The sequence below is a fragment of the Lytechinus pictus genome, chromosome 13 (assembly GCF_037042905.1).
Source record: "Lytechinus pictus isolate F3 Inbred chromosome 13, Lp3.0, whole genome shotgun sequence".
Lineage (NCBI taxonomy): Eukaryota > Metazoa > Echinodermata > Echinoidea > Temnopleuroida > Toxopneustidae > Lytechinus > Lytechinus pictus.
In genome coordinates, this window is record NC_087257.1 from 7878406 (window position 1) to 7896060 (window position 17655).

General features: G+C 36.3%; 1 long non-coding RNA gene across 1 annotated transcript; it reads right to left on the reverse strand.

The window, feature by feature from the left end:
• Nucleotides 1-2135: 2135 nt before the first annotated feature.
• LOC135156366 (uncharacterized) lies at nucleotides 2136-11356 on the reverse strand. Its single transcript, XR_010295489.1, has 3 exons — nucleotides 11192-11356; nucleotides 5857-6040; nucleotides 2136-4778 (listed from the first exon to the last, which is right to left on the reverse strand). It is a non-coding gene; the product is annotated as an uncharacterized LOC135156366 (long non-coding RNA).
• Nucleotides 11357-17655: the final 6299 nt, after the last annotated feature.

Genomic DNA, 17655 nt, shown 5'->3' on the forward strand with positions numbered 1-17655 from the left:
TAATTTTTAGAAACCTAGGGGTCTAAAACCCCTCAAAGTTACCATTTATATTGGTTTCAGGTCCATGACATTATATTACAAGTCGAAGATTGAATGGTATGATGTTTGATATTGAATGTCATAGTTGTAAAGGAATTGATGGCTCGGTCGACGCAAAAGGTTAATTCTTTACCCCCCAAAAAATTTAACCCATTAGCAGGTGTTAAAAGTTGTGTAAACTTCAGTAATTATTTTCCCAAATTTATTTTGGAAAATCATTATTTTTTACCATGTCATTTGTATATGGTTCGTTGTTTTCTCCCATTATTCCAGTCAACCTGACTGTGGGAGTTATGATGACTGCCAAAGCGTTAAATCCGTTCCCGCGGTTGGACTGTAAATCATACATTATTGCAAAGAGTGTTCCGAGGGGATTCTTCGTTTGACCTAAGTCTTATTCTCCCCGCGGAGTTACCCGTATATAACTAATATTTAATTGATAGTTTCACGGTCCTTCTTATACAGAGTATCATTAGGGGGTGAAAAGTACGTCGCATTGCAAATCAAACGATAATTTATATAATACCCTTACAGCATATTTTCACAAAATTACTCTAAACTGATAATGATAACCTCTTATCGATGTATTATATAGAATGCTGCCTGAGCATCGATGTTCTTCGCGAAGAACAACTATATATAATACGAACATCTTATCAATCTAACACGTACCTATTTCCTTGCAAAAAGATTGCTAAATGGTGGTGGACAATAATTCTACCCTCATTGTTCAAATTGCGCGCCAAGCAAAATGAAGCCATCTACAATCACATACTACCGTATAGCACGCTCCGATGCAACATACGGGCCAGTGTGAACATGTGAAGGAACAGATCGTAACCGGAGACCTCAATAACCACGGCAGAAAGAAAACAAAAGAGCATGACCCTCGCATCTTCTTGCTTCTTTGCAACTTGAGACTTTGGAGAGGCTATGGCAACCAGGAGATCAACCGACTGCAAGAAGTGTTACCATTTTTACACCTTGCATTAATCAGGTTTCGTTACCAGAAGCAGGTAAACCGACTCTACATTCTACCATGACGCTGTAATCAGGGTAATTGGAGGAATCAAAGCAACAAATTGGCTTGCTCCTGAAACAGCAAAGTCCTATACCACTAACTAAAAGGTAAATTCCAGTTCTGGTAACGATCTCAAAATGACTTTTTACAGAAACTAATATAATGACCACCCAAGTGTCTGTTTGTATGAATAAAAAATATGTGCCAAAGGATTCTGGAAGAAAGTGTGTAATTCCCTGATAGCAGAAACTGGTAAAAATGACGTCATAATTACGTCAGTTTAACGACGAGTGTCACGTCATTTTGACGTCGTAACATGACGTCTTATTGACGGGATCTTGCACCCGCGAATAACGTCATTATGACGTCGTATATTGACGTCATTATGACGTCTCCAAGAGTGACTACGACGTCTTAATGACGTCTTAGCAACGTTTTTACAACGTTTTCCTGACCATTATCAAGGGTCAGATTGACGTCGTGTATTGACGTGATTATGACGTCTTCGAGAGTCAACAACGACGTCTTAATGACATCCTTGTAACGTGTTCCTGACCGGTTTTAGACGTCATATTGATGTAATTATGACGTCTTTAAAAGTCATCTACGACGTCTTAATGACAACTTTGCGACGTATTCCTGACCAGTTTCAGACGTCATATTGATGTAATTATGACGTGTTTATAAGTCAACTACGACGTCTGAATGACGACTTTGCAACATATTGCTGACTAGTAATAGACGTCATATTGACGTCGCATATTGAAATGAATATGACGTCTTTTGGAGTCAACTATGATATCTTAACGTATTCTGACGTGATAATGACCTAAACATTAAATTCTACATGCAATGTACATACACACATCACTTCAAAGACCTTGTCATTGAGGATTATCTATATTTGGTGAATACTGAGGTGGTCTGACAATGTCCAGCATTCCCAGTAACAATATAATGATCCTCCATGCCAGGGCCTTGCATAACTTGTCTCGGTCTCAAGAACATGACCCCCCCCCCCCGAAAAAGAATATATACAAAAATGGAAAACGAAATCAAATACATGTACGCATTTCAATTACGAAATCGTGGCAAATATTCTATTAATAAATAAAAGTTGCATAACATATTACCAGCAAAAAAAAAAGGAATACAAAATGTTGAAAACTCTAAATAGATTGAAAAAAAAAACTCTTTTCTATGAAAATGCAGTATTAGGGTCAAAGGAATGAAATTACAATGTTTGTTATACCAATACATACAATTGTACATGTATAAATACACATTAATACATAACAGAGGCATAATGATCTCCAAGAATAAAGCTTTTTCGTTGAAATTGTAATTAAATATACCTTCAACTTTAGACAACTATGTAATGTAGGTAAAAATATACTGTATGTAAAAAAAAAATACCCGAGTTGGAATAGTTTCAGGATTTATGGAAGCTCGCATTTGGGTGAAAGAATCATACATGTACATTAATTCTTATGAAATGTTTGGGTTGTATTACACTATCACTTAGGGCCAGGGGTAAAAGACAGTAGTTGCAGCAAACAATTATTTCTTCGGAAAGTCTTTTAAATTAAGGTTAATTGTCAAAATATTGTACATAATCTAGATCTGGGCCCTGTCTTACAAAGAGTTACGATTGATCCGATCAATCATAACTCTATGGAAATCCATCAGTGTCATAATTTTTTCTACGAAAAATTTGCACAATGTCCTTTGTATGCAAAGAGAAGCGCAGCGAATTTTTGAGAAAACAATGAATGCATGAACATACATCATAGCTAGAAAATATTTTGAACAAACATGCTTAATAGATGTTAACGTTGCTGACCGTCCATAGTTGCGATTGATCAGATCAATCATAACTCTTTGTAAGACGGGGCCCTGGTAAATTAATGTAAACTTGTATCTTTGTAAAATCATGAATTTTGATCTTAAAATCAATAATTCTGATGATCACTAACACAGAAAAGCATATGTGGGACAGGACAGTGTATTATGATTGATTTGAAAAATACCCGACATTTGATAGAATTACATGCTTATTTTGCTCATTTCTCAGCAATTACACATTTTCTTCCCGAGCTTTTTGGCACACATCTTTTATATATACATACACTTTGCTGGTAATTCTGTTGGATTCTGTTCGAACTCATTTTAAGATAGTTACTACTAGAGGTGCGCTATTAACTTAAGGCAACTATGCAATGTAGGACAAAATATACTGTATGTAAAAAAAAAAAACACCTGAGTTGCAAAGTTTTCAGGATTTATGGAAGCTTGCATTTGGGTGAAAGAATCATGCATCAATAAGTCTGATGAAAATAGTTTGTGGAACTGTTGTATTACACTATCACTTAGAAGGAAAAGACAGTAGTTGCAGCAAACAATTATTTCTTGAGAAAATCTATAAAATCAAAGTTCATTGTCAATATATTGTACATAATCTACATCTAGTACATTAATGTAAACTTGTATCTTTGTAAAATCATGAATTTTTTAACTTAAAATCGATAATTCTGATGATCGCTGTAAACACAGAAAAGCATATGTGGGACAGTGTATTATAATCGATTCGAAAAATACCTGACATTTGATAGAATTACATGCTTATTTTGCTCATTTCTCAGCAATTACGCATTTTCTTCCCTACATGTAGCTACGTAGGCTTTTTATGTGAGCTGAGAGATTTCATACCAGATTTCCTTTGCTTGATAAAGTTCTTTAATATGATAGTCTGTGTATCAGCATAGCATGTGTTCAGTGTTTTGAACCCACTGGAAATTGTGCATCATATCTTTATGTATGGAAGTCATTTTGCGTCTGCGGTCTCCATGGTTTTTTCAGGATCTATGTGTTGACTAGACCAGTCCCATATTGATATTTTCGTGCTGTGTCACTTTGGAAGGCCGTCTCTAATTGGTTGACTGGTGAGTTGGCAGATGCACAGCCCATCCCACTTTTCAATTATATCATTACGTAATCTCTAACATGTCTAAGATATCCACCAGATCAAGAGGCCGCTTGCACTCGGCTAACGCATGTACACAATCCTCTGCTTCATCATTAACTGGATCTAAACAAAGCCCAGCATACCTAGATCATATTGATACAGTCGTTCAAAGAGCGGTGGCCGTGGCAATGGAACGCGAGAGACAAAAACTCAATGATGACATGGATAAGCGCGAAAATAAATTGCGTGAAATTCTTGATGAAAAGCTCACTAGTCTACACGTTCTTGAAATATCTATCGATACTAAATTGAAGCAACTCCGTGATTTTGAAAAATCGGTTTCTGATAACATGACTAACACCATAATGCTTTGTCAAATAGGCTTGACCACATCGAGCAGTACTCCTGTCGCAATAATATCCGTATCCGTATGAGATTGTTCGAAATGTAGCAAAGCAGATTGGTATCGATCTTACTCCATGTGACATTGATCGATCCCATCACCTTTGCCGACCAACTAGCAGTCATGATGTTCAACCCAAAGGATCATACCCCGGCGTGGCCCTGTAATGCCAACTTAGCAGCTCCACCAATCAATGTGAAATTCACTTCATACAGGCCGAAACAAACGATGATGAAAAATAGAGGAAAATGAAAATGCTCAGGAACAGATGACTGGGTGCAGGCAGGCAAGGCAGTTCAGGTGGGATGAAAATTTATTGGCAGGACACCTTCCGTTTCAAATTACAGCATCTGCAAAAATAACAGAAGAGGAGAAACATAAAAACTTTTTCTACATAAACTATTTATTAATCTTCATTAAAAACTAGATGGTTTCAATATTAATTTCCAATTTATTTTAAATGATTAAAAAACGATGTGGGGTTTGTTACATATTTTATACTTCAAATATTAACATGTTAAGTCAAGTCGGGGGGGGGGCATGATGCCCTCAAGACCTTTAACCATCTCTGTATAAGGAAGGGAATTTTAGAATCAATTTATTTGACACATAAAACATATTATTTTTTTATAATTACAATTTTAATTCATGCCTTTTTTATGTGTTTTAAATGGTTATGGGGTAACCATGACTGTCAGGGCCGAGAATTCGAACTTCGAGGCTGAAATACAGCCATTCCCTATGCCTGATTTGGCTTAAATTCAGGTCAAGGATCGATTAAATATATATTTTGAAAAAAAAATCTGACAAATTTTGAGGTGGAATTAGTTTTCTGGCATCGCGAGATCGACCAATGCAAAATTTTATTAGCGCCAATTTACCATCTAAACTTGTCATTGAAATTAGAACGTCCAAACCGATCTAGTACCAGTACTAGCACAATGAATCAATCAGCTATGCATGTGCACCAATTCTGTATTTCTTGCATACGAACGTCACTCGAGTTAAAGTTCATGTCATTGCGTTATATAGCGTGGGAATTGTAAGAAAGTGATCCTTCAAAATTTTTACCTTCCAACAATTAACATTTTTTAAGCCTTTGTATGCATTTAGAGTACAAAAGCTTACAAATTGGACAAATTAAATGTTTGCCCCAAAATTATTGTGGGAAGGGTGGATTTTCTAGGGAAATCCATCTTAGTGTACAAAGTTCTACAGGCAACAGAGACTTGTCTAGGCTCCGTGAATGAAAATACAATGAAAAAATATCACAGAGTCCTCGAAGTACAGTCAGGACCATTAACAGATTATAAGATGCCCCGAGTTTGTGCACACCCAAATCTGCGTGATTCTGATAATAGAGATTCCCAATGATCCCCCCCCCCCAAAAAAAAAAGGCTTTACATCTGAAATAGCCTTCTAACTTACCTACTGCCCGATGCCTCCTATCATGTAGGGCAGCAACGAAGGATCTCCACTCCTGGCATCCAGCGATTCTGGGCCTTCTTCTGGAAACTCCCCCAGGCCAGGTCATATTCACTGACTTCATCTCCTCCTCAACTCCTCATGTGTGACACCGAGACAGGTGGTTTTGTGTCTCCCTCTCTTTCTCCTGAAATGTCAAACAGATCTATTCATTAAAAATCTTACTCAAAATGGTGCTTTTGGTAGAAAAATAATGAATATAGGGCATTTCATGTGACGCCCTTAACCCTTATTAAACTGGGGGGGGGTCAATTTGACCCCCCCCCCCCCTCAACAAATGTCATCACTACGCTGTCGCGCAAAAAATTTTGATCGCGCCGCTCACTGACTTTTTACTTTCAAGTCTCGCGCAAATTTTGAGACCAAATTTGTGACGCCCGGGTACGCGGTTACGACATTACGCAACATTATGTAAGTGCATGTCAGACCCAAAATTGCTCATAAACATGATTTCATGTACAAATCCAATGCAAATTGTGTATTTAGCCAAAATTCATAAATTTATCATTATTTCTACTTTTACTGATTAAACTTAATTAATTTTGCCTTGTTTATGATTAGAATTAAGTCTAGAACGATTTCCATCGAAAATACAATAAAAAACAAAATGTAAAAAAACAAAGAAATACATGATTAAAAAAAAAAAAATACATAAGAAATCGGTCTTGGTACCAGATTTTTTTTCATTCACAATTGTTAGGAATGCTATAAAGAATATTTTCACCCAAAAAATAGCATTCTAGGAGCTTTATTTAGTGAATCAGAGCAAAAAGTATGATTTCATGAATAAATTAGCATAATTAATTCATATAAAATAAAAAAATATGAATTCAGTGAAATTTACCAATGCAACTACGTAGATTACGTCATTCTCTACCATCATGCAAATTTTCGTTGTGATCGTGCAATCCACGGCCGAGATCTTATAAGGGGGGGGGCAATAATACCCCCCCTCCCCCCCCCCCCCCCCGGGAATGACAAGAATCAAAATACCCCGGTAGATTTAGGATTTAAAAAATTGTCAGTACGGTATATCATCGAGGATCTAGGGCCTACATAGTAGGATGGGGGATCGGGTGTCCGGACACTTTATATTTTTGAAGCCTTCTTTTTTGTCTTTGGATTACAATATGAATTCAATAGTTATAATCATCTTCGATTTTGTTCTCTCTAATATTTCCTAACATTTTGAACTAAAAATTGATGAAACTTCGCTTGTATTAGTTGTAAATTTTTCCAAATTACTTTCTAAAATTGATCGTCCGGACACACAACCTGTCCGGACACACAACAACTGGGTATACATGTTGCCCCGGGAACCTCGACACGACGTCTTTAGACAGTGTCGAGGTCCTGAACGCTCCCACTCGTTCTCACCGGAGTGCACTGATGCACTAGATTAATCGCTAAATTACAAAAACATGGATGATAAAACGAAACCAAAAATACGACAGTTAGGACTGACCTTACCTAAACAAACTGAGTTCAAGATACGTTCTCCTTAAAATTACGAAAATTCGATGGAATCGTACAATAGAGGATCAATTTTCGGATTTCGTACGAATCGCCATGTTGAATTAAATGAAAAACATGTATGCGCATGCGCAACATGAATATTTATAAGATGTCGTCACTGTTAAGGTTAATGAATATGCATTACAAGAAGAGATAAGAAAACTTCGGTCGAATCACGAACTTGCTTTTCAAATAAATCGCGATTTAGGTATTTCAGTAATGGATATCAATCTTGCTTGCATTTAACATAGAAAAAAAAACATTATTTAAAGAAGAATTCATTTCATTAAAATTATATTTATCTCAATCTGTATATTATGAACAAACATGACTGCGTTTACAAAATACATTTTTTTTTAAATCAGAGATGTAATAAGTTAGAATCAAGGTCAATATTGAGTCGACATTGACGTCAGAAACGTAGTTCGCGTTGCAAATATGGAGGAACTTGAAGAAGAATTTGCAATAAAATTAAAGGTGCCTCAAAAACAGGCCGTGGAAGAGGCCCAGAGAGGAAATGACAGTCTCGTGATTCTCCCAACGGGTTACGGAAAGAGCACGTGCTTTGCCCTCCATCACAAACTAATGGAGAAAGTAATAAATCACAAAGAACCAGTTTAAACTGGACCAGTCTGACCAGTAGAATTTCAACTGGTAACTCGATCTGGAAATTGCAACATTGGTTACTTGTCTTACTGGTTCAGTGCTGCGCGTATATTCGTCCATATGAAATTAGACTGGATCAACTAAGCTAGACCAGTCAATTTAAAAAGTTACAAGTTGAAATTCCACTTGTCAAACTGATCTTGAATTACTAACTCGAAATTAAAGTGGTCTTAATATAATATTAGTCTACTGGAGTTTGTTACTGCATGGTCACAATATTATTACTTGTGTCCTAATCTAGTAGTACTCAACTGGATTCCATACTGATCTTTCTTGGTCAAAATGCAACACGTCTTTTTTTATTATTTTTTAAAGAGATTGGGTGGTCCTTTTCAGGACCAACACTTGCCCAAGTAAAGAAAAATACGTCATGGCCAGTGGCGTACCTAGGATTTTCCACAGGGGGGGCAAAACCGTCCGCCAAAAAATTTGACAAGCAAAAAAAAAAAAAAAAGGATTTCGTACCAGAAAAAAATTGACAAGCAAAAAAAAAAAAAAAAAAAAAAAAAAAGGTCTTCGATCACAAATAAAGGATTTCGTACCAGAAAAAAATTGACAAGCAAAAAAAAAGAAGAAAAAAGAAGGTATTCAACTTCAAAGGAGGGGGCCACTATGGTGGCTTGTCAGGGATCAGTTGTGACTCATCGGGGGGGGGGATGGCATAGCTAGGGACACGTCCCTTGCATGGGTTGTGAGTGTGACTCGTAAGGGGGGGGGGGCAGTATAGGTACGCTAGTGGGAAGATGTTGCCTGAGAAAGACGTATCCAGCCGGTTGTGGTAAAAAAAAAAATGTATATATATATAGGGGAAGGCGGGGTAAGTTGAGCCACCACCCCCGGGCTAATAATAGAGTTTTATCTTTTTTTTTTTGTGACGTCATATATGCGAGCATTTCTCTTTCTTTTTAAAGCAGGTATTTCTGCATTTATTCAAAATTGCAAATATATAACAATTATTTAAAATCAAACATACATAATGATCAAATTACAACGGTGACAATGTAGTTGGCGGTGGAAGCCAACAATTTTAGGGGGCACCACATTTTTTGAAAAGCAAAAAAAATTGACAAGCAAAAAAAATTGAAGCAAAAAAAAAAGGTTATCAACAAAAAATTTAGGGGGGTTCGTAACCCCACCTAAAATTTAGGGGGGATACTCCCCCCGCCCCCACTTCCGCCGCCTATGGTTATAAGAAGATATAGACATAATTCATGTAAACAATAACAAATGAATTCAAATGCAGAGACCAGCTACCGTAAGCTGAATGCTTGAAAAAATAGCAGCCATATATATGGCTAAAATCAATTCAATAATGGTTTGTTAAAAACATGCCTCGCAGCCAAAGGCTGAATAATTATTTTGTACAACAATTTACAACAATAGAATAATACTCAAATACAAACATGAAATGATATCAAATTACTAGTACTTCTTAATATAATACAAGGAAATAAATTATTTGCAAAGAATAGGCTTCATCATTTCAAGCGTCAATACAAACCACATAAAATAGGCTATCAAATTATCTTTTTACTCACAAGGTGTATCAATTGTTTTCAATTATGCATATTAAAAAAAATGTGCGACACCACGTGCATAATCTCTCTCGAAAAAAAAAGATGATAAAGAAACTAATTTAAATATAGAGACAATAGGTAGAAAAGTAAAGAAAACAAGAATAAAAAAAGAAAACGAAAGGGAAAAGAAAAGACAAGAAACGAAGAAAAAAGAGCAAAAGTCAAAAAGAAAAGAATGAAACAGTAAAGAAAGGAAAAGAAAATCAACTACGAAACGAAAAGTAGATGAACAAAATATGAAAATAATAAAAACAAAACGGAAAAGGGGATAAAAAATAAAGAAAGTGAAAAGAAATCACGAGGGAGAACTAAGAAATAATATTAGAACACGAGAAAGGAATGAAGAAAAAAATTACATGAAAAGAAGCTAATCGAATAAAAACAAAAGGCCGTTAAAATAGTGATTTATTCACTGGCTGCCACGCAGCCAAACCATCGAAAAAGAAATTACGCCACTAAGTTAGACTTATGAATATTCATATTACCCTTTCTCGCATGCCTCATACGATAGCCTTTTGTCAAAGACTTCTAGTATATTTCTATAGGATCCTCAGTGAATAAACAGGGTGAAATTAATAGGAAGAGCGTATTATAAACGTATTATAATCGATTATTATTTTATTTTTTGTTTTTATAAGGATTAGGCTATTATTTTTCTTTTGTTTTTGTTTTCTGCTAGCACGAAGATAAAAATCAATTTATCTCGTTGCCTCGTCAAAAGGCTATATCGATCCTCCATTGCTTCCTGTACAAACGACTTTTAATGCACACCGGCAAAATTTTCCGACGTTTTTGCTTCGTTTTGGGGAATTATTTCGAAGTTTTGAGGGCCGCCCATATTGCGGCTTAAGTTGTAAGTATGTATTGATTCCTTTGTAACAGTTTTGTGCAATTTTATGTATTTTTGATTGATTCCCGATGCTCATCTGGTTTGATCTGGTGAGCCGGGGTGAATCACAACGCAGCCCGAACACAGTACGTGTTCGGGCTGCCGCAGTAAGGTATACATGTAGATCTGGTACAGTTACATAAACTGAACTTTGTGAAATCTTGAAATCTACGCTGAAAAATGTTCAAACTGAAGATCACCAACACAGATAAGAGCACGTGGGACAGTTATTATTGCTCTGATTAATGTCGGCCCGACGCTTGCCTTGGCTCGAGTTGACCCGAATCCTGTGCTTTTTTTGCTTATTTCACAGCAATTACACAATTTCTTCCAGAATCCTTTGGCACATACGGTATATTATTTATAAATATAGACAGACACTTTGGTGGTCATTTCATTGGATTCTGTACGAACTCATTTTGATATCGTTACCACAACTGGCATTTACCTTAAAGTGTGCACTGTGTCTGTGCAGACTTGGGCCCTGAGCCCACCAGCGCAGCCTGTCCTATTCAGCATGCCGGCGCTCGGGGCAGCCACCCCGGCCGGGTAGTGTCAGTGCACGAAATCTAAAGCCAAAGGCAAGCCGCGCTCCGAAAAGAAAATCTTAGAAGATGGTTATCTAACTTACTGTTTGGTCTCCTGCGAATGCCTTCGAAGTCGTTATCCAAATCTGAACCGTGTTCTTAAAGTAGTAGAACTATTATTAACGGCCATCTTCGTCGCACTTAATTCTCGATCCAAAATTAGGCTGCAACATTTACGGCGAAAAACGGGCGCATTCCTTTTTCAAATTAAATGGTTGCGACTACAGCGCCAGTTGCATGCAGTGCAGCGCGCATGCGCAGGCTCGACGCCCGGCGGCGAATTAATTCTGCGGATCATGAATTTTGTATAGGGGGTGAGCCCGGGGGGCGTGCATGGGGGGGGGGGTGAGCTAACTAGATAGGAGGTTTGCATGACACCGGGGCATGACACCACTTGCGAAAAAAAAGTTTTAAAATAGATACAAACTTCTTTGACATATAAAGCTTCCTCTTGTTTGGTTTGGTTGGCAACCAGTTAAGAAATGATTATTTTTGCCACTGCTTTTGAAACTTTTTTTCTTTGAAGAATTATATACTTTACCTAAAATAAAAAAAATTCTGTACTATTTTTTTTTAGTTTTACTTTTCCTTTTATAAGTAGAAATAGCCTTGCTAACATGGCAAGGTTGAAGAAATGGCAAAATAGTATGTGGTTTTGAAATTAAACTTGTAAATTTCCTCGTCGTTGATTGGTAAAATTTGATGTCATAATCACGTCGTAATGTGGTCATATGAAAACGCAAATTTCTTTGTCGTTGTTTGGTAAATAAATGATGTCATAATCACGTCATAATGTGGTCATATAAAAATGCAAATTCATTTGTTGCAGATTGGTCGATAAATGACGTCGTTATCACGTAATAATCTGGTCATATAAGAAAGCAAATTTACTTGTCGTAAATTGGTCAGTAAATGACGTCGTAATCACGTCATAATCTGGTCATATAAGCGAGCAAATTTACTTGTCGTAAATTGGTCAGTAAATGACGTCAAAATCACGTCATAATCTGGTCAAATAAAAATGCAAATGAAAGTTGCCATTCTAAGTCGTCAAAATGACGTCGTAAGAACGTCATAAATACGACGACATGACGAGTATTACCACTTTACGATCAGTTAATGACGTCATTACGACCGTGTCTGCTATCAGGGTTGCTGAGAAATAAGCAAAATAAGCGCGGATTCGGTCACTTCCGTCGGGTCTTTATTCCAGCAATAATAATACACTGTCCCACGTGTGCCTTTCTGTGTTGGCGATCTTCAGTGTGATCGTATTTCAGCTTAGATTTTATGATTTCACAAAGTTCAGTTTATGTAACTGTACCAGATCTAGATCCACGATGATATAGTCATACTTAACTTGGTTTTACAGACTTTTTCACTGCAACTACTGTAATTTGGCTTATTATAATCACTCGGGTCGCGTTCGCGTTCGAAATCACTCGGGTCGCGTTCGTAATCACTCGGGTTTTGGATTTTTGGCGATTTTTTTATTTCGATGCGATTTGATGTCTTCAATGGGACAAACACGCTGGGAAAATGAAATGAAATTGAAATTCTAGTTTCGTGTTAAGCCGGCAAGTGTCTTAAATAAAATGCACTCGCCTACTGCTTAACATAACAAACAAGCAAATCAGCCATGTGGCTCAACTATCCTAGAATACATCCAGACTTCTACTGTTTTTATACGAGGACTCCGAGTCGGAACTTGCCATATCTGCCACATCGATATTACATCGTCATTCCCATGTGCGGACATGCATGCCTGCATGCAATGGCCCCAAGGCGGGACCCGGCCACGGTCGGACACGGCGTGCATCGGTAGCATGGAGCAAGGTAACGTGATCTACGCCGATATTTTATATCCGATTTTCCCTTCAAGGGGCATGATCGAAGATTGGCAGGTGATCGCCGATTGTGGTAAAATCGGGAGCCGATTTTAAAATCGGTTAATTAGAACAGGTACAATTACGATTTTAAAATTAATTTAAAATCGATTTCCAAATTCAATTTTAAGATCGATCTAAGATCAATTTGAGATCAGTTTTAGTATTAGTTTTTAAAAGCTCATTCACATTTTTACTGATGCTGACGAAAAGTTAGTTTGGTTGTCAGAGCATTATTTGTCCTGCGTCTAAATAACTATGTCCGATCGAGGGACCGTTTTGATTTCGGAAAGGTAGGAGAGACAGAGAGAGAGAAAGACTGATCCCCGTTCAGCTCAACGTATACGTTTGGCACGCGAGCACAAAGAAGATCAATTAAGCACATCACCTAATGCAATGTTTCGAGAATTTAGGTAGGGAAATTTTTAGGTCTCCAGTTACTTAAAACATGATATGGCCATTTTATCTATAAAATAAGACAAATTTTATGAGAAATGGACAGTAATTAAGAGCAGAATTTTAAAACGCCTATCGGAAAGATCGTCCTCAAAGCTCATTACGTATTAGACAGCTGGCAGCCGTCTGTTTCGAGTTTTTTAACATTTTTATTTCTCCTCGTACACAGACGGCTCGCTATGGTGCAACCATCATTACGGGGTTAACAATGCAAAATCCCCCAGACGGCGCTCATCGATTTTTGTCTTTATTTCATAAAAATATATGAAAAGAACTGTATCAAATAAAGATTATTATTCCGTTTTGTCCTAAAATGCACCAAAAAAGGGAAAATAAACTTAAAAGGGGAAACAACAGTAACTAATTGCTTCGGCTGTCGCGCAACTTCACTTCCCCGTTTTATTGGAACTTAATGCATAAACATATGGCCATTGAGTCCCTGTACAGATCGAGCTAGAACTTCCGTCTCTGTATTGGTGAGTGGAGCTAACGGAGTTCAGCGGAACAACGAACATTGCAGAGACCGAATCTTTTGGTCTAATTACGTATATATGCATTAAACCACGGATGGCTGGCTATGCATACCGCTGAATTAAATACTTTTGGACGAGCTGCGGACTGACTGGCACTGTAACGTGGGATCTAACTCGGCTCGACTCACGTTACCTTGCTCAATGCTACCGATGCACGCCGTGTCCGACCGTGGCCGGGTTCCGCCTTGGGGCCATCGCATGCAGGTATGCATGTCCGCACATGGGATTGACGATGTAATATCGATGTGGCAGATATGGCAAGTTCCGACTCGGAGTCCTCATATAAAAACAGTAGAAGTCTGTATGTATTCTAGGATAGTTGAGCCACATGGCTGATTTGCTTGTTTGTTATGTTAAGCAGTAGGCGGGTGCATTTTATTTGAGGCACTTGTCAGCTTAACACGAAACTAGAATTTCAATTTCATTTCATTTTCCCAGCGTGTTTGTCCCATTGAAGACACCGTTATAAAAAAAATCGCATCGAAATAAAAAAAAAAATCGCCCAAAATCCCAAACCCGAATGATTTCGAACGCGACCCGAGTGATTTCGAACGCAAACGCGACCCGAGTGATTATAATAAGCCTGTAATTTAGCTTTAAGTCTTGATTCGATCTCTTCATACGCAATGATAATGGTGATGTACAGTGATGCAGAGTCACTTTCATGGTATTGAAGTGATGCGATACTTTACTCGAGGTTCGCGGTCAAAGGGGTGTTGCAAGGAAGCATTTGCGATCAATTGCAAAATAATCGGAATATCAATGATTGTACCTCTAGCATTTGAAATGTATTTCTACTGCGAGGTGCTAAAAGCATGCCATCAGTCATATACAAATTTACAGTCGATTTTCAACCTTATTATTGATTTTGACTGAAATTTCATTTACAATTAATTGCAATTTACTTGAAACACCCCATAAAATTATTTATGTTTCTCCTCAAATGGCACTTTATATTTTTTGTTTGAAAAATTCATTAATATACAATATATTCATGGTTTACATGCGATATTATATATCTAATTTTCCCTTAATTGCCAATATAGAGATTATAATATGTATTTACATGTTTATGATTTTTTTGTTATTTTGACAGCAGAGGGAAATAAAGATACATATTTTCGATAATTCGCTATGTAGAAAAATAGAAAAAAATCATATAATCATCATAATACATTTAATAGCATTATTATCGTAACTGTCGATGATGTGTAGTATATTCGCTTTGTGCATATTTCTAAATATCCATGACTCAAATCGGACAAAAGTATGGTCATGACAGGAAAATACATACATGATAGTTTCGTTGCATTTGCGTTCAAATCTTGAATTAACACTATCTCATGTTTGATTTTCAGTGTTGCATTATATATTTTCAAAAGGAGTGGAAAAGAGTTTGTTTTTTTTCACTCGAATAACCCTTATATTTTTTTTCATCTTATATGTTATAGGTGAGCAATAAATATGCAAATAACCTAATTGTATTTCACCACATGACAATGATAAAGATTTCATTCTAAAGTCTGACTCACACATCATGGGTACTGTTTATATACGGACAGTTTTCGATATTACATGTAGCATGTTAGTATTATCATAGTTCTCAAGATTCAGTGGCTCCAACACGAGTGTCAATAAATGACGTCTGAAAACAAATCATATATATATATAATATATATATGATTAATATATATATATATAATATATATATATAATATATATATATATATATATATATAATATAATATATATATATATATATATATATATATATATATATATATATATATATATATATGATGACACCCCCCCCCCCCCCCCCTCCCTCCTCTCCGGGTTTATTTATTTTCAGTTTTCTAAATACGTGTGGTTAGGACTTCATCGTCCAAACATGCCAACTAGAAATCTCGAAGACTCGTTTGAATGGACAGATGACTCGCCAGTCGACTTCTCCTCATGGGCAGACTTACAATCGGAGCTCAGTTCTTCAAAACGTCACTGTGTTCACATGGAAATCGTATCCAAATCATGGCACGTTATTGAGTGTGATGGGGCTTTTATTTCTTATTTTTGTAAACTTGTGTTTAGTCTGTAAGGCTAGTATATTAAGCGTTTGGATGCAAACGGGGTTAGGTCCACTTTGGACCATTACGATAAAAAAAAATTTATTCTCACTGAATGCAATATTCTTATGAGAAACTAAATTGTCATGATGTACTACCCTATCATGTGAACATAAAATTGGCTACAAAAGATATCTACCTGTCTTCATTTTTTTCTATACATTTGTTCTCAAAAATTATTATTGTGGACCTAACCTCTTTTGCAAGCAAACTGAAATGAATCCAGTCTCTTTTGAATAAAAAAGTGATTCCTCTTTGCCACTTTTATCCACGTTTTAATGCGAATTTCAAATTTTCTTTGGTATCATCAGAACGACTAAAATATAAAAGTTTTCAGACAGAAAACAATACAATTTATGAAAAATGGACTTAACCCCTTGTTGATAAATGAGCTCTTCAGAAGAGTTTGGTTGCAAAAGGGGTTAGGGGATGTAAACCTAAATTTTCATGATACCCTACCATGTGAACATAAAATTGGTAATAAAAGAAATCTACCTGTCTTCATATTTTTTCAAAACATTTCTTTGTGGGCCTAACCCCATTTGCAACCAAATTAAAATGGACCTAATCCCTTTTGAAACAAAAAAGTGATTTTTCTTTGCCATTTTTGTTCACTTTTTAATGGGAATTTCATAACACAAAAAAGTCGATGTAATCGATTGTAAAAATAAGTCAAAAGATCCATTGCTAAGCTATCTCACTAGTCCCTGCTTGAAATATAATAGTGAATCGACCCGTTCACGTATACGAATGAATACTATCAAAAGCCTCGATTTGAATTTGAATAAGATGTATATTTTTTTTAAAGATCTTTTATTGACCCCCAAACATACACCACAATGACCCCTGAATATATAATAAAATATTTACTACCGTTCTGTACGATTTCTTTGTTTGCTTTGCGTTGATGTTAATTGATAAATTATTCATGCTATTCATATTGATATGTTTTATTGTATGCAACTCTTTGTACAAACATTTATATGGAATTGATTTTGTTTAAAATCTAATGAATAAGATGTAGATGTTATTGCAAACTCTAAATAGTTACCCCCCCCAAAAAAAAAAAAAAATAATAATGATATTCGGTGTGACTTTAATTCATCTATCAAATATGTCATCTTACTACAAGCACTCTCCTTAAAGAGGCTGGTTGGGCGCGTGTAAAATGAAATGATACCCTACCATGTGAACATAAAATTGGTAATAAAAGAAATCTACCTGTCTTCATATTTTTTCAAACATTTCTTTGTGGGCCTAACCCCATTTGCAACCAAACTAAAATGGACCTAATCCCTTTTGAAACAAAAAAAGTGATTTTTCTTTGCCATTTTTGTTCACTTTTTAATGGGAATTTCATAACACAAAAAAGTCGATGTAATCGATTGTAAAAATAAGTCAAAAGATCCATTGCTAAGCTATCTCACTAGTCCCTGCTTGAAATATAATAGTGAATTGACCCGTTCACGTATACGAATGAATACTATCAAAAGCCTCGATTTGAATTTGA